The sequence below is a fragment of the Jatropha curcas genome, chromosome 6 (assembly GCF_041381405.1).
Source record: "Jatropha curcas cultivar XTBG-Jc1 chromosome 6, XTBG_Jcur_1.0, whole genome shotgun sequence".
Lineage (NCBI taxonomy): Eukaryota > Viridiplantae > Streptophyta > Magnoliopsida > Malpighiales > Euphorbiaceae > Jatropha > Jatropha curcas.
The window spans coordinates 8,146,147-8,165,285 of record NC_143156.1 but is presented as its reverse complement, the minus strand read 5'-3'; the positions used below and the strand labels follow the sequence as shown (position 1 = coordinate 8,165,285).

Genomic DNA, 19,139 nt, shown 5'->3' with positions numbered 1-19,139 from the left:
GTCCGAACAAATCCATTATCAGCTAGGAGTTCTGGACTTGGATCTGGCATTAGTCTATAAAAAGCCAGCAGCCATTACAGAGACTAGCACTGAAGCTGACAAGTCCCATTAAGAGGCTTGGGAGCGGTCTAACAGGCTGAGCTTGAACTTAATGAGGACGACAATGGCTGAAAATATTAAGCCATCAATGCCCAGAACAGACAATGCTAGAGAGTACATGCTGAAAATTAAGGAATACTCCCAATCGGACATAGCTGACAAGTCCATCGTAGGATCATTGATGAGTAAGCTAACGACCAAGAACTTTGATTGGTCACAATCCATTCATGATCATGTGACTGGCATGCAGAATTTGGCAGCTAAACTGAAATCCATGGGAATGGATGTGAGTGAATTCTTTTTAGTTCAATTTATTATTAACTCACTTCCTCTTAAGTTTGGTCAGTTCCAGGTGAATTACAACACCCTTAAGGAAAAATGGAACATTCAGAAAATCAAGGCCATGTTGATATAAGAGGAAGGGAGATTAAAGAAATTGAAGGAACACTCCGTCAATCTCACATTTCATAATGGAGCTAGCAGCAGCAACAACAAATCAAGGAAGAAAGACAAGAAAAGGGACAGTGCCCCAATGAAGGTTAATGAGGGCCAAATCCGTAAGGAGTTGAAGTGCTACTTCTGGAGGAAGAGTGATCAATTCAAGAAGGACTGTCCTAAAATGAAGATTTGGTTTGAAAATAAAGGTATACGTTATGTTTCAGTATGTTTTGAATCAAATCTTATTGAAGTGCCTAATAATACCTGGTGGTTAGATTTTGGTGCAACTTCTCATGTGTCTCATGTTATACAGGGATTTCTTTTGATCCAACCCATAAACGAAACTGAAAAGTTCCTATACATGGGAAACAAAATGAAGGCACGAATAGAAGGAATTGGGACTTGTTAGATTGATCATGGACACTGGTTGTTATCTGGATCTTGAAAGTGTCTCTATATTCCTGAATGTGCTAGAAATCTAGTTTCTGTAGGGAGGTTGGATAATGTTGGTTTCAGTTTTAAGATTTGTAATGGTGTTTTTTCATTATACAAAGATAAGTACTATTATGGTTATGATACTTTGATGGATGGTTTATGTCGTTTTAATCTTGATGCTGAATTTATTGAATCCCTGTTTAATGTTAAACACAATATAGGTAATAAACGTAGTGCACATAATGAATGTTCTACTTTCTTGTGGCATCGAAGGTTAGGTCACATATCCAAAGAAAGGATTTTGAGGTTAGTGAAAGGTGAAATCTTACCTCAATTGGATTTTACTGACTGGGACGTGTGCATAGATTGCATTAAAGGTAAGCAAACTAAGCACACATTAAAGAATCTAGCCACAAGAAGCAGTGAATTGCTTGAACTTATACACACTGATATATGTGGTCCTTTTGATGTTCCCTCTTGGGGTGGTGAAAAATATTTTATTACCCTTATCGATGATGTCTCATGGTACGGTTATGCATACTTGCTGCATGAAAAGTCTCAATCAGTGGATATCCTTGAGATATTCATTAATGAAGTAGAGAGGCAGTTAAATAGAAAAGTTAAAATGGTGAGATTTGATAGAGGTGGTGAATATTATGGTAAATTTAATGAAAATGGACAATGTCCAGGTCCACTTGCAAAGTTCCTTGAAAGTCGTGGCATTTGTGCGCAATACACAATGCCGGGTACACCTCAACAGAATGGTATAGTTGAAAGGCGGAATCGTACTCTTATGGAAATGGTTAGGAGTATGCTAAATAATTATACTGTACCTTTATCATTATGGATGTATGCATTAAAGACTGCAGCATATTTACTTAATAGGGTTCCTAGTAAGGCAGTTCCTATGACTCCTTATGAACTGTGGACAAGAAGGAAACCTAGTCTGAGGCATCTTCATGTTTGGGGTTGCCCAGCAGAAATTAGGATATATAATCCACATGAAAAGAAGCTTGATGCTAGAACGGTTAGTGAATTTTTCATAGGATATCTTGAAAAGTCAAAAGGGTACAGATTTTATTGTCCTAACCATAGTACGAGAATTGTTGAGTCTGGTAATGCTCGGTTTATTGAAAATGGCTAAATTAGTGGGATTAGTGAACCACGTAAAGTGAATGTGCAAGAGATTCAGATTGAAATCCAACTCAGGTGGATTTTCCTAATGTCTCTTCTTCGGTTGTTGTTCCACTTGTTGTATCACGATTTAACAACATGGTTGAACAACAAAACAACATTCCGAACCCACAAAATGACCATATAAATGATGAACCAGTAAACAATGAACAATTCACAAATGATCAAGTGGTTTCACAAGAAATAGCATTACGGAGGTCACAAAGGCAAAGAAGGCCAGCTATTTCTAGTGATTATGTGGTTTACTCTCTTGAGCATGAATGTGAATTGAGCATTGATAAGGACCCAGTCTCTTTCCAGAAAGCCATGGAATGTGATAATTCTGAAAAGTGGTTTAATGCCATGAAGGAAGAAATGCAATCAATGAGTGATAATCAAGTCTGGGATTTAGTCGAGTTGCCTAAGGGGTCAAAATAAGTTGGTTGTAAATGGGTTTTCAAGACCAAAGGGGCCTCTAAGAGCAACATTAAAAGATATAAGGTCAGACTTGTTGCTAAAGGTTACACTCAAAAGGATGGCATTGATTATAAAGAGACATTTTCTCCAATTTCCAAAAAGGACTCTTTAAGAATTATTTTGGCTTTGGTGGCTCATTATGATCTAGAGCTTCACCAAATGGATGTAAAGACAACCTTTCTTAATGGTGACGTAGAGGAGGAACTATATATGGACCAACCAGAGGGGTTTGTGGTCACAGGAAAGGAAAATTTGGTGTGTAAGTTAAAGAAGTCAAGATATGGACTGAAGCAAGCTTCCCGTCAATGGTATCTTAAGTTCAACAATACCATCACTTCATATGGTTTTATAGAAAACACTGTTGATCAGTGTATTTATATGAAGGTCAGTGGGAGCAAGCTCATCATGTTAGTCCTATATGTTGATGACATTCTTCTTGCTGCGAATGATGTTGGGTTGTTGCATGGTGTAAAGGGTTTTCTCTCTAAGAACTTTGAAATGAAAGATATGGGAGAGGCATCCTTTGTGATAGGGATAGAAATATTCCGTGATAGATCACAAGGACTATTAGAATTGTCTCAAAGAGCTTACATTGATAAGGTATTAGAGAGATTCAGAATGGAAAAATGCTCCGCAGGAATAGTTCCAATTCAGAAAGGAGATAGGTGCAGCGAAATGCAATGTTGTAAGAATGATTTGGAACGTAACGAGATGGACTCTATTCCATATGCGTCAGTAGTTGGGAGCTTAATGTATGCTCAAACATGTATTCGACCGGATATTAGTTTCGCCGTAGGAATGTTAGGGTGATATCAAAGTAATCCCGGGATGGACCATTGGAAAGCTGCAAAGAAAGTACTTAGGTATTTACAAGGCACTAAGGATCATATACTCACTTATAGAAAGTCCAACCATCTAGAAGTGGTGAGATACTCGGATTCAGACTATGCCGGTTGTGTAGATTCGAGAAAATCTACATTTGGCTACTTGTTTCTCCTAGCTGGAGGAGCAGTATCATCGAAAAGTGCAAAGCAGTCTGTCATCTAGAAGTGGTGAGATACTCGGATTCAGACTATGCCGGTTGTGTAGATTCGAGAAAATCTACATTTGGCTACTTGTTTCTCCTAGCTGGAGGAGTAGTATCATGGAAAAGTGGAAAGCAGTCTGTCATTGCTACTTCCACAATCGAGGTTGAATTTGTGGCATGCTTTGAGGACACTGTGTCACATCTTACCCTACTGTAAGACATGGCATGTCGCCTGTAATATAATTAATAAGCACTTAATTCTTATAAATGCTTACTAAGTATACTACAAGGGACTTAAACCTTTTTATTTCCTTCATTTTTTTTTTTTTATATCTTGTAGCAATAATTTAGTTATTAAATGTATAACTTATTTTGGTTCGTTCACCTGTTAGAAAGAAATGTCTATAATTTACTAACTAGTAATCTCAATATAATTTCTTAAACATATTATTAAAAACATAAAATGGTTCCATAACCCATAAGTCCATGGATGATTTAATTACATATTGGAGTCCTGTTCAAATCTTAGATACATAATAGAAATTAATTACTTTAATAGACTATAAATTTTCAAATTCATACAATCATAATTTACATGAATCTGCTCAAATATACATAGATGATCTGTTAATGTTTAATACATCATACATATTCCAAAAGAAGTCAAATATACAATAGCTACATCAGTAGCATACTATCTACATCAAATAAAAATGATCCTCTCTTGGTTCTTTTTCCTTTTCTTTACCTGCGATAGTACAAAAGCAACTATCGCTAAGCATATGGCTTAGTGGTGTACTAATAAAAATAATAAGGAATGACAATTCATAAATCCACCATGGTAAAGAAAATAAGAAACAAAATAAATCAATACCATTTAAATCATCAATTCATAATATGGTCTTTACAGCTTTTATAGAGTCAATTCTGAGGGTCATCAGTGTCTAATGTGCACATCTAGACCTGCTATCTACAACCTCAATCTGTGATATGATTTCAACAGAAGAGGGAGCAATCTACAACCTCAACATGGAGGGAGAATTTCATATCAATTATATATCATCTAGTGATGATATCCATGTTCAATCGATCGTAATATCAACTTCAACAAATGAAATGATATTCGGGGTAATAACCATATCTATATCAGCTGTAAGACTTTTAAACCATTCCATTTATGTACTAATATCAAAATCACAATGGACAACATTTCATTTCACAACCACTGCTAAAAATATTCAATCACGGCCACCCCTCATACTACAGATATCAATTGGCCAACGTCCTCCTCTTTCACAGTATAAGAATCATAAAATTCATTTACAAATATCATTCGGTCGTATGCTTTCAAAATAATCTTTTTCCTCTTTAAAAACTTATGAATATAATTATAATTCATAAAGCAAATCCATTGAAAATATTTTGCAAAATCAATTTCATTTTGTTTAAATAAAAGTAGGAAAGGAATAATATACACTAACCGGAACTAGATGGCTCCCCTAGCCTTTTTCCTCTAATAATCACCCTCTCCTGAACTCCCTTTCTCTCAGCAGCTGTAGCATGATATTAATACTCACATTAAGATCATACTACACAATGTACACACATGCACTTCTATAAGAATGTAAATTAAGCATTAGAATGTAGTCTCATGCTTTTTCTTTCATTTTCACTATACTTGTCCAAGTGTTATATGATCTGAGTTTAAGTATGAAACACTTCATATCCAACACTTAACCACATCCTAGACACAGAATACTAACAATGAAAACAATAGAAGTGAATAGCATGCTAAATTCGTTCAAGGTTTATGACATGCAGAATTTCAGCATTTGAGTAGCTGGTATTGCGTTGACTATATCTTGAATTCCCCATATTCAATTGCCCTGAAATTTTGACAGCATGTTCCCAACATCTTAGGGTACTGTTCTGGAAAATTTCATAATTTTTAAAGCTCATTTTCATTTTTAAATGACATAATTATAGAATCTGAAGTTCAATTTTTCTCATGCTGAGCAGCCTGCATTGATTTACTTATAACTCCATTTCCTTTTATCCAATGGCCTTTAAATTTTAACACAACCTACCCAACATCTCAGTCTATCACCATATCAAATTTCATAAATTTTGGAATTCATTTGCTTAGTCAAATAGGTCAATTACAGAAGCTGAATTTCAGGCAGCCCAACTGTAACATGTCCAACAATAATTTATATATGTTTAAGCATTCTCACCTCACTTCCAGCACAAATTCATGCAATCCAACTCTTCTATTACTTACATAACATCATAATATAAGAATATCAGAATCCCTAGTTCATGGCATATCAAGAACAAACTCAAAATCATCCATCTTGGTGACTTATGCAACTTAGACTTTGAATTCATGCATAACTACTTTCAATCATCTTAAATCACCTTAAAATCACTTCTCATCACTTCATCTTCACCAAATCAGATTACACAAACAAGCACCTCACTTCAAAGTTCATGGAATTCAAAAAGTAATCCATAGAAATGAAGGAGGAAGTGAAAATAACTAACCTTTTCTTAAGAAATACTTGAAAATTCTTTGATTTTCACCTTCTTTTTGCTTGGTTTTGACTCAAAATCCTCCTCCTCTCTTCTTGAACGGTTTGGCCTGCAACAATGAGTGAAGTGTCGTGGTTCTTTCCTCTTCTTCAATAAAATTATATAATAAACTTTATTAAAAATTCCTTCCATGTCCTTTAAATGCAAATTGCACTATAATCCTCCCTTTTGTTTTCCCTTCATCCTTTGGCACTCTAATCTTTTTAATCATTTTACTTTAGTCCTATTAGGTATAAACCAAGTGTATTTAATATTCTAAACTCCACTTGGTAAAAATCGTACGGAAATTACCGTTTTTCAGGCTTTTCGGGTAAAATCGTGCTTTACCGAGAAGCCATTCATCTTTTAACTCATTTTTGATTTCCTTTAAGCTTTCACATTGATTTGCAAAGATCAATTAATGTTTCATTTAATTAATATTAATATCCTCAATATATAGTGTTTCCCATTATTCTAAGTTTTCTTTTTTTTTTTTTTTTTCGGATAACCGAATTCATCGAAAAAGTTAGAATAGAAAGAACTACAAAATTGAGGATATTACACACTGTTCATGCATTGTGGTTGTGGAACTTTGTCTCAGGTCTAGGCATTGTCGACAGTATAGCTAGACCGTTGAGAATTTACTGTGATAATTCCGCAGCTGTCTTCTTCTCTAAGAATGATAGGTAATCTAATGGTGCAAAACACATGGATTTAAAGTACCTATCTGTGAAAGAAGAAGTGTAAAAACACAAGGTGTCAATTGAGCATATCGGTACTGATCTGATGATAGCGGATCTGCTAACTAAAGGCTTACCGCTCAAAATCTTCACTGGCCATGTTGATAGAATGGGCATTATAGATAAGTCCTTGTTAGCATAATGTTTAAACTTGTATATATATATATACATATGGTTATTTTGCTCATATTATTGTGATACTTGAGAATTCAATTAAAGATGTATTTTTGCTTATTTATGTGTTATCCACATTATAGATGTATACAATAATGGTTTGAGTGAGATAATAATAACATTTGATTGTGACAATATATTATTTGTTGAATAGTTTCTCCATTAAAGTTTTAAGAATTGAGGTGGTCTGTGATATATGGAAGGAATCATGTCGATTAATGACTTGTGACCGCCATAATCCGATCATTTTAATTATAATTAAGGTAAACATGATAGATTCAAGACATGCACATGGGTCAAGTGGGAGATTGTTAGGTTTTTAATAATCTATATGTGACCCATGTGATTAAAGAGCTGGTTCTAATTAAGGTGGCCCAAGATGATGGTTATTAGGCCTAATGGATAAGGACCAGTTAGGGTTTTAATACCCTTCCTCTGCCTTATAAAAGATAAAGGAAACAACAGCTTAGGGTTAACGCACAGAAAAGAAAAGAAAAGAGTGTGTGCGACTATCTCAAAACACATACGGTGATAGGTTGTTTGAGAGAGCGAGAAAAGAAACTCCCGTAGCTGTTGATTATTCTCTGACCATTAAAGAGAGCTTACGGATAAAAGGCCAGAGTGAAGAAACACAGATCTACTATTACGGTGAGAATCGAATTGCCGCAACGAGGTAATCAATAACCATGGATCAAGGTACGCTTCCGCTTATTGTATATTCCTATCAAACAAATTTTATGAACAATAAATCTGGGCTATATTAAAGTTTATTCTACACAAATTTCTCAACACGAACACGACACCTGTAACTCGGCTAATAATATAAGCAGGTTAAGTGGGTCGTTGTCAGGGACTGCACCTTAGGCGAAATCCCACATCGGCTAAGCACAAGGTGGAAGTACTGTACATAAGGAGTAGCAGGCCTTGAGTTCCCGAGACGCGTTTTGGGCTAGGAGGTGGTTCCCTGGCCCAGGAACAAAACCGTGCGGGCCTGGGGCCCAAAGCGGACAATATCTCGGTAGAGCCTGGGATGTTACAAACTTGGTATCAGAGCCAAGCCTTGTCCCTATGGCTGGTGGTGGGGCAAACCTCAGCGAGGACGCTGAGTCCCTAAGGGGGGGTGTATGTCAGGGACTGCACCTTAGGCGAAATCCCACATCGGCTAAGCACAAGGTGGAAGTACTGTACATAAGGAGTAGCAGGCCTTGAGTTCCCGAGACGCGTTTTGGGCTAGGAGGTGGTTCCCTGGCCCAGGAACAAAATCGTGCGGGCCTGGGGCCCAAAGCGGACAATATCTCGGTAGAGCCTGGGATGTTACAGTCGTGTTGACCCGTATACGCCCGTGTAACCTGCCCAATATCATAAACAGGTTAAGTGGGTCGTATTAACCCGTATACGACCAACTTAACCTACTAATGATATTTTTAAGTTTTAATCTATTTAACTCAAATCATATTTAAAATTAAATTTTTATACGTAAAATGTATATATTGTCCAAGATTCATAATTAAAATAATAAAAAATAATTACAACAATAAATTTTAAATAGGGTCTTGGGTATTTATATTTGATATTAAAATTATCTCTTTACTCTAAAATAAATGGATCACTCACTTAATTCGCGTGTCAACTCATAACACGACACGCTTACATTCATGTCGTAAATGAGTGACCCGTTTATGACATGAACCTGTTTAACCTCAAATCTAACTCATTTATTTTGCGTGTTAGACGAATCGTGTTTGCGTGTCACGCTTAATTTTGACATCCCTAGTTGACAGCTTATGTCGATGTATTTAATCCGCTTCACCCATTTTGTCATATAATCTTCCACTTTTGCCCTTTATTTATACAACTACCATAGTTAAAGGGATTTGTTCCTCTATCAGACATTTCTTCAAACACGCTTCTTTCCACGATCAACCACAGGTAAGTTTCTTTCTCATTGCAAAAATACACGCTTATTATTATAGGGAAAAAAAAAAAAAAATCAATTGTCTAATCAATGTCGTGGCTCATCTTTGTATTTTCTTCGTCAATATAATAATAATAATAATAATTTTCAGTGCATAAATAAATCTATATTCCATTGAAGAATTATTGCTTGATGACTGCATACCTTTCAGCAATAAAGGTAGTGAAAAAAATTTGTTCCTTCGACAAAATATTTCAATATCTACAAAAAGATTATCATCCTCATAAAAAAGTAAAACAATCAGTTGTGGCACCCTCTGAATTTAACACCGGTTTGAATGGAAACAATAATGTTATTTAGAACAACAATCAGTTCTTACTGTTATTTAGAACAACAATCAGTTCTCACTGATTGAGGTATTATTTTAATTTATTATTTAATATTTGATTTGGCCATAACCCAAATATGTAATGTAATCTTTTGCTTTCTTATTCTCCGCAAAGCTTGCTTTTTTTTTTTTTTGTGCAAGTTATTTATGTTCTATTATTTTAATTTGTTATATATTTTGCTAATTAGTTTATAAGATATGTTAATTTATTGTTGTTCATAGACTCGGAAGTCCGATTTCAAGTATTTCCCTCCATAGGAATTGGGTTTCTCACTTCATTGTATTGCATGTCTCATTCATTTATTTTATATTTATTATTTTTATATAAGAATTTTTGTACTTATTACACAAAAATATATAATCTCCTATAAAAAAAAATTCCTAATACAGATTAAAATCTAAGTTAAAATAAATTTAATTTCAATTATGCGTCCTTTTGATAGGAAAATATTATATTGTTTTTACTCATGATTTCACTCATTTTGATACTGATTGATTCTTCTTAATTTCATGGCAACTATGGGTCAGTTTGGCAAAATTAGTTATTTTGGTAGTTGTTAGCTGTTTTAGTAGCTTTTCATGAAATATTAAGAGCTAAACGTATAAAACGATGCCATAATTTCTAAAAATTAATTCAAAGGTTATGTTATCAAACAACTTTTTAAGTAAACACTAGAAGCTACTTAAATAACTGTTGCCGAACACAACATATATACTGAAATTTCGTTGATGGGATATATGGATTCAAGGTTGTGTTTGACAACAATTTTTTAAATAGCTTTAACATTTTGGCCAGTTAAAACTTTAAATGCTATTTGAATTAGCTTTCGGAAGTTAAAACAATATTTAAAAAAGTTAACCCCTATAGTATTTAGCTTTCAGCGTTTTATAAAAAACTATCTAAACGGGTACTAGCTACTAAAATAATTAACACCTACCAAAATAATTAATTTTTCCCAAAAGTCCCTCAATGGTGAAATAAGAACAACAATCAAATTCAAGCATGGTCGACGTAAATTTATCTTTTTTACATATTACTGAAATTTGAATATAATAATTCAAGCATGGTCAAAATAATGCTTTTAAATAGTTAACTTATTATTATTATTTATTCAAACTACAAATTTAAAAAGAATTTTAAAAAGTTGAAAAAAAATTATGTAATTTGGATTTCAAATCGGAACAGAATAAAAATTGGCTGTTTCAACACTGTCTTAAAGACCGCTTAAAGTGGTTCATCTTTAGTTCCATCTTCCTTATAACTGAAATTAACGATTTTGAAACCGAAACCAATGATCGTTATAGAACCATAGTCATGTGCGACTAATATAACCATCTATTAATTTTTTAAATTATTTATTTAGTGGCCGGATATCCTTTAATTCCCTAAAATTAACTTCTAATCTCATTCAAATTTGAAATTTGCAGAAGCAACATAATATTAATATTATGAAATTCAAAACATTTCCATTAAATATTTTTAGTCATAAGAATTATTAACTCGTGTTAATTGAATTGGTCAAATTAAATTTTAAAAATTAGATTATATAAAAAAAAAATCCTTTTTGACCTTCCGTCACTTTCATACCCATATTGCAGATTAAAAAGAAAAAGAAATTTCATAAATATTATAGAAACCATATCTGCTTATTGCTTGTACGAGCCGAAATTAGAGGTCAGCAACAGCAACAAGAGGCTTTTTTATCATCACTAGCTTCTAGTGGTCCTCTTCATTGCATGCCCATTGTTGAAATATTTATATATAACCTCACGTCTTTATCTAAACAAGCTGATATCTTATCTAGACATAAAGAAAGTATCACAAGAACAACTACTTACATGAGTCTGTCCTCCACGTTACATGCTTATTTGAAGTATGATTTTCTCCTTGTTTGACCAACGGTTTTTAACTAGCTTTTTTTTTGCTTTTAAATTTATCTTTTGGATCTGTTAACTTATATTAACAAACTGAAAATTATAGAATGTGTCTGTGTTTTTTCTCTTTTTTTTTTTTTTAAAAAAAATCCATGTTTATCTAATGCTTTTCCGTATGGAAAATCTGAATCTTTTGTTATTTAACCTCTTGATCAACAATTACAACATTTTGTTATTTCTTCTTGTGAGAAAAAAAAAAAGAAATAATTTTAACCTAATTTAGAATTATTTTAACTCAGTTAGGGATTTTAATATTTTGGTAAAATAAAAAATATCCTTAAAAATTTGTTGCTATGGTAATATTAACTCAATTAAGAGTATTTGAACTTAATTAATAACTTTAATATTAAAGAAAAAACTGAATTAGGATAATTAGAAATATTTAAACTCAATAGGGATCTTTTTTTCTTTTTTTTTGAAATAAAAAAAAGGACATTGTTAAACTTCAAAAATGAAATTATTTTATATGTCAAGATAATTAAAGTATTTTGGTGAAATATGAGAATATGAATGCCTGATTGCTTGCCCTTTTATCTTTTACCTCTTTATACGGGGAAGCAAATGTGAGATAGTGAAGAGAATCTATCCGCTGCTAGCCGACATATAATATATTTTGTAGAGATTTTTCAGGGATATTAGATAATAGGGAGAATTTTATTTTAATATCTTTAAATATTTTCTTTTATATTTGAATATTATCAATATTTATTTATCAAATATTATTATCAGACATATTTTAACTATCAGGAACTCAAATAAGAAATCCAATGTTTAAAAAATAACAAAATATTTTAATTTAATTGGGAAAAAGAAAAGAATTTCATTATTAATTTATTATTATGTTGATAAAAAACTAATATTTGAACTTAAGTTGAAATTCCAATATTTTTACAAAATTGAAAAGGATAAATAATTTAATTCAATTAGGAACATTCGAATTATTATTATGATGCTTCTTTTTGTAGAGTTCTTATATTTTCCTTTTCAATTAGAGGGATTTGGTTATTATTTTCTTTGGCTTGAATATTTTCAATTGTTCAAAGATAATTAAATACAAATGTTAAATATATTTATACGTATTTAACATAATTCAAGATAAGTATTTGGCTGTTGAAGGTACTATAGAGTTGATTTATACGTACCCTGCCATAATTCAACTGTCATCTATGTTCATCAATTTATTGAAATATCTATATGCTTTTGATGTTTTGGGTTAGATGGTAAGGAAACGGAAAGGCGTTTTCGCGGAACGAAAACAGAATGGGGGGTTTCACCAATTTATTTCGCCTGATGCTTTTAATGATGCTGCAAATGGATACCTTATTGATGATTGCTGTGTATTTGAATAGCTGTCACCGCCAAAATGAAAGGCTTCAATTGTTACCGCACACTTCTGCATTAAATTTTAACGAAGAGATAATTATTATTAAAATATAAAAATATAAAGTCATGATATATTAAATACAAAGGCATGATGAATTCCTCACAAAATTCAGGGGTATGAAAATAATTGTTCAAAAGTATAAGGTCAAATTTATGCATTAGTCCATTGATAGAATGAGCTATAAGAAACTTATGGATTTTGTTGATATACATGGTTTTTTTTTCTGACGAATATATAAATTTATCCTTGTAATTTTAATTTTCTGACCTCCAGAACTTTATAAATGATTTATTATGTACTTGAACTTGTAAATTTTAATAATAATATATGTTCTTCCATACTAATAGCAATAGATTTTATTACTTTTGATGTTTATGTGCAAAATATTAATTTGATGTGTAGATAGCATAACTCTTGAAATATTAATTTTCACATTTTCAGCTATTTATTAAATGTTTAATAAATCTAATTTTGCAAGTTGAATCAAGTAATTTTGCAAGTTATGATAAGTCAAAGTAAAAGTGGATGTGTCGTCAAGTTAAAGTAAAAGTTGGATGTGTGATGATATCAAAGTAATAAAGTTTAGGGATGTATTTATGTATTTCGACTTTTTTTTTTTTTTTTGAATAAAGGCTAATTTAGTCCCTGAACTTATTTAGCATGGTCAAAAGACCTTTTTAGACCAATTTAGCCATTGAACTTATATAAAATGATTAAAAAGATCCGATTTCACTTTTTAAGCCAATTTAACCCCTGAACTTGTATCAATTTTTATAAATTAATAATTGATTTAGTTTAACACAATTGACTTTTTATCCCTTTTTGTCCTACACTAAGATCGCCCATATCAAAATTTTTCAACACTTATGAATATAAATTTAAAATCCATAAAAACATCATTTCTTGTAATATAATAACTTTATAAACATGTATAATAACTTTAATTTATTCAACATGAAAAATGCATAGATTTCATAATTTTTGATCACCTAGTAATAGAGGTTAATTTTAAAATATTAAAAATAATATATATTTATAAACTCAAAACCATCGATCAAGCTAAAAAGAAATACAATGTATTTCATATATTATTTTCCTATATTTTATAATTAATTAATTTTTTAATAAATTAAATCAGCTCAATTTCAACTACAGTTTTAATAAATATCTATATAATGATTTATATTATAAGTACAATGAATAAATAGAGGTTAAATTGACTCAAAATATTAAACATGATTTTTTTTAATCATTTTAAATAAATTCAGAAGTTAAATTGAACTAAAAATGAAATCAAAATTTTTAATTATTTTATATAAATTAAATGGTTAAATCGACCGAAAATGGATAGTTTTACCTCTAAATAAGTCCAGGGACCCACCTGTGCATTATTCTTTATTATTATTATTATTATTATTCACACGCCCTTTACTTCTTCCCTACTTTTCCTTTTTTTTTTTATTCCTATATAAGAAAAAGAAAACGTGAAAACAGAGTAAAGTAATAATGGGAGTAAGAGAAGTCATGGAAGAAGTGATTGCTGAACTCAGTGCCAAAGAAGAAGTAAAAACTGTTATGGAAGAAGCAATCACTAAACTCACTATCAAATAAGAACAAACAGGTCAGGAATTTCTCTGTCTTTATCTCTCGTTCCCTCAAAATTGCGCACATATTTAAAAATAATCAGAGATTGATGCTAAATGTTGCTTATGATTTTGATGTTTAATCAACAGATATAATCAGGGTACTAAGGGATCGTCCACCTGCTCACTATCTGTTTCAGATCGAAAACTTCTCTAAACTTTCTGATGCAAAGGTCGAGAATTTTCAATCAAGTGATTTTGAAGTTGGCGGATACAAATGGTGGGTTTTAATCTTAATTCCACTTCTCTCTTTTTTTTTTTTGCTAAAAGGAGCTATTAGGGTTTAACTGCATGTACTCTACTAATGGATTACTAGCCAAACAGCTTAGGCTACGTTTGGTTAGCCATAATGTTACTTAATGTAATGTAATCAAAGGGATTCTAGAATCTAGAAGTGCCTTTGCTTACATTATTTATTTTGTTGCTCTCGTTTCTCCAATCTGCTGAGCTGCTATATATCACTCTACTAGAGCAGGTTAATATTTTTTTTTCTTTAAGATATTGCTCAGTTGCTGCTGATGTATTGTATAATGTAAAGAAATTACTGTATTATATTTTTCTTTCTGATTATCTACTTTATGCAATGCAGTTACATTTCTTTTTCAAAAATTTCTATAATTAAACTTTCAAAATACAATTTACATATTGTGTGGATCAAATCAATGAGGACTTCCAAATGCATTTCGATTTATACCAAATATGAAACATATGCATTTACAAATAAATATCATAAAAGTTTATGAAATTCATTTATATAATAAAATATGTTTATATTATAATTATAAATACTGTTAACTTTTTTTATTTGTTTGTTCAATGTTTTTATTTGAACATTCATTTCTGGCATTTGATTGCCCTAATTTTTGTTAGGCCAATGAGCACTGGCTAACATTTTTCACTATTTTTTTGGTGCAGGAGGCTGTCTCTTTACCCTGAGGGAAATAAGAAAAAAAATGGAGATAAACACCTATCTCTATATTTAGCACTATCCAATTCAAATGGATTACCCTTACATAGTGAGGTTAATGCTTTCTTCAAGTTGTTTGTTTATAATCAAATTGAAGATAAGTATTTGGCTGTTCAAGGTACTATATAGTTGATTTATACATACTCTGCCATAATTCAACTGTTATCTATTTTCATCAATTTACTGAACTATCTATATTCTTTGATCTTTTCGGTTAGATGGTAAGGAAACAGAAAGGCGTTTTCGTGGAATGAAAACGGAATGGGGTTTTGACCAATTTATTTCACGTGATGCTTTTAATGATGCTTCAAATGGATACCTTATTGATGATTGTTGTGTATTTGGAGCTGAGGTTTACATAATGGAAAAATGTACTGGTAAAGGTGAGTGCATGTCTATTGTGAAGGAGCTTGCTAACAACACCTTCACTTGGAATGTCCAAAGTTGGCAAAGCAAAGAAAGTCATAGTTCCGAGGTGTTTGATATTGGTGGGTATAAATGGTGAGTAATGATGTGCTTTATAGCTTCAAAATTGATACGAATAACTTCATTTTTGCTATGTGCTATAATTTGTGTCTTTTCAATTTCATTTAGGAGTTTAGTGCTTTATCCCAATGGGAATGGGACAGAGGTAGGCAAGAGCTTGTCCATGTTTTTATACTTAAAAGATTCAGTAACAAAGATTAATGCTGAATACATGCTGCGTGTAAGGTATCAACTTTCTGGAAAACATCAAGAAAAGAAAGGTGAGCACCGTGGGCCCAAGAATAATTTATATTTCTCATATATTCCAGCTTATAGTAAATTCTATAAGATTTTGTAAGAGGTTAATAAGAAAGGTGGGTAGAATTTGGACTCTGGACATTTTTGTTCAATGTGCTTTGATACTATAAGAAGAAACCGCTAACCTAAAAGCTCAAACTTATAGGCAAGGATTCAGTAATAGTTTATATTTCTCAACATTTCTCTGCTTGAACAATAATCATGAAGAAAAGCCTTTTTCTGTTTCAGAAACATTGTTTACTTATGTTCCTGCGGGTTAATTTTATTATTTCTGATGTTCTGTGGTTACTCGTCAATTCTGTACTAAAGTCAGACACTGGGGTTGCCCTGATCTAATTCCTCTTAGAGATCTCAAGGATGCATCGCAGGGATTCATAGTTGGTAATACCGTGGTTGTTGAAGTCCAAATGCTTTTCATCACAGTGGTCAAGGAGTTTTCTTGAAGATATTGTGGTGCTAGCTACACTTTCAACTTTTGGAGTATGAAAAAAAAAAACATAAGAAAATACAATTAGCCGAATTAGAAGACACAAGTATTAGCTAAACTTGAATGTTTTTGAGTATGTTTTCTCCAGGTTGAATGTTCTTAATTGGCACTTTTATAATTTTTCCCTCCTTTCAAAGATGGAAATGGTTTTAAACTCAGGCAATATTGAATTTTTCTTTTTTGTTTTCTTTATGCCATGGCAGTGATATGAATTACTTAGTTCAATCTTCTCCTCAAAATATATGACAATCTTAAGGTCCAATTTAGTGGTCTCGTAAGCTGCTTGTGCTCAAGCATAATGTTTGTTAATTGTTATCCTTGATTGATGATTGCAAATAATTTAAGCAAAAAAAGAAAAATCCATGTAATCAATAGGAAGGGCTATCATCTAATTTGAGCTCTTATATCTCAGAAATTATCATTCAAGCAATAAAATTCCATGCAGTTGATGATAATGTTGAGAATCATTCAAAGCTGCTTTAGGTTATGGTCTAAATCTTCAAACATAAATTAAATAATTGGCAGCCTCCCATGGTTGATTTTTTGGAAGTTACTGTTTATTCCATGTAGTTGGTGACATTAGTTACTTAGGGATTGTTTATTTGGGTTGAAGATTGAATCTGAATTAACAACTTATTAAATTGAATGATTAAGCTGTGTTATGAATAATAATTTGAATGAGTGTATTTTTTACATATTTGGCCTTCTATATTTTATATGTAATGTATTTTTTACATAATAACAAAATTGACATTATATTATACTATTAGGTAACGCCAAATATATAAATTTAACTTATAAATGATATATTATACTAAGTAGTAATTTACGCTTCAACAAAAAAAAAAAAAAAAAAAATAGTCGTCTCTCTCGCTCTCATTTTTTTGTGTTTTTTCAGATTTTTTTTTTCTAAACCACTGCTGATTTTCTTCTTTGGTTGGCGGTGATTTTTTTTTTTAATCAATTTCTAATCATTTGGAACAACTTTGATTTAGTTTTTTTTAAATCTCTAATAGTTGATAGATATTGAGTGTTATTTAGAAGATACCAAAATCTTAATTACTAAAAACTTGTTTTATCATTTTGGTAAGAAAATAAAAGCCGATCTTCCTTTCCTTTAAGCATAAAGATTTTCGAAAGCATTTTATTTGGAAAATATTTTCAAAAAGATACTTCTTATTAAAAACGAAAAATGAGATCTTCCTTCGTTTGAGATAAGAGAATAAATTAAAACTCTTTAGATCTTCAAGGATAATTTTCGAAAAAGAAAATATACGATTTTATCACCAAAATCGTTTAGAGATATAATCTCTTTAAGTTTAGCTAATTAAATCGTGTTGATTTTTAAAGAGTATTTTCGAAAATAAAATTTTTGATGAAAGAATTTATTTTGAAGAGTCTAATTTCCGAAAAATATTTTTGATGAGAGAAAAATTAGTTTATGTGCTTATAGATGAATTTTCTCTCTATCCTACAATGTATCCTAAATACCTAACCACTAGGGTTTTCGGATATCTTCACACAAAATGTAGGACTTGCCTTATTCGATTTTCTTTCCATAAGAATTCTGCATAAAATAATATTAGCACAAATAATATAATTTAAATTTATTTGTTTTGTTTTGTTTTAATCATCAAAATTCCGAGATTAGAATTTGACTCTTGAGCCAACAATCTCTCCCTTTTTGGTGATGACAAAACTAATAAATTTAGTAAACATGAAACAAGTGCTCCCCCTAAGTTTTATGCATATAAGTTCTAATCATGTCAAATGATTTTAATATGAAGCAAATTTAGAATATGTATTATGCTCCCCCTGAATAGATGCAATAAAACTATTTGTGAGATTTAGAACTAGGGAGACATTTTAGAAACTGATTTTAGAACTAGCAAAAATAAACAAAATATTCTAAGTTCTAATAATCAGAGCATATGTTCAGAGCAAAAGCATAGAATAGAAACTAATATTAGAAATAGAACAAAAGATCTTATGTCCAACCTGTAGAACAGACATTAGAATAAGAATCTAAGTTCTAAAACACTCAGTTCATAAAAAAAATATAGCTCGCCAGAACATTATATAGAAAATGATGAATGCTAAGATAGACATCACAGATTAGAAGATAACAAGATATAAGTACCATATAGCAGAATACGTACCAAAATATAGCTAATACCACCAAAATATCTTGCGTTCTCCCCCTTTTTGTCATCATACAAAAGGGTTAGAAAAGATCAGAGCATAAAAATAAACAGAATTCCAATGATATAACCTACAAAGATAAAGTAAAATATATTATTCACAATACATAAAGACAAATCAGACAGGCTTAGAATCAGTTCTAAGTCTCTTAGAACTTCTCAAATTCTGAGCTGGAGCAGTTTCAGAAGAACTTTCTGGCCTTTTTGAAGACGGATGCAATGGAGGCTTTTTTCCATGAGTCCTGTGTTTGCCAGCAGTGTGCTTGACTCTCTTTGGTTTCTCTGAGGTAGGAGTATAGGGT

At 31.6% G+C, this 19,139-nt stretch overlaps 1 long non-coding RNA gene and 1 pseudogene across 2 annotated transcripts; one reads left to right on the top strand and one right to left on the bottom strand.

The window, feature by feature from the left end:
* Nucleotides 1-4,189: 4,189 nt before the first annotated feature.
* LOC149495487 (uncharacterized) lies at nucleotides 4,190-6,536 on the bottom strand. Its single transcript, XR_016321450.1, has 3 exons — nucleotides 6,194-6,536; nucleotides 5,131-5,202; nucleotides 4,190-4,397 (listed from the first exon to the last, which is right to left on the bottom strand). It is a non-coding gene; the product is annotated as an uncharacterized LOC149495487 (long non-coding RNA).
* Nucleotides 6,537-14,265: 7,729 nt separating this feature from the next.
* LOC149495486 (uncharacterized) lies at nucleotides 14,266-16,828 on the top strand (annotated as a pseudogene). The gene is made up of 5 exons (XR_016321339.1): nucleotides 14,266-14,377; nucleotides 14,490-14,619; nucleotides 15,315-15,484; nucleotides 15,585-15,867; nucleotides 15,961-16,828. The product of XR_016321339.1 is annotated as an uncharacterized LOC149495486 (transcript).
* Nucleotides 16,829-19,139: the final 2,311 nt, after the last annotated feature.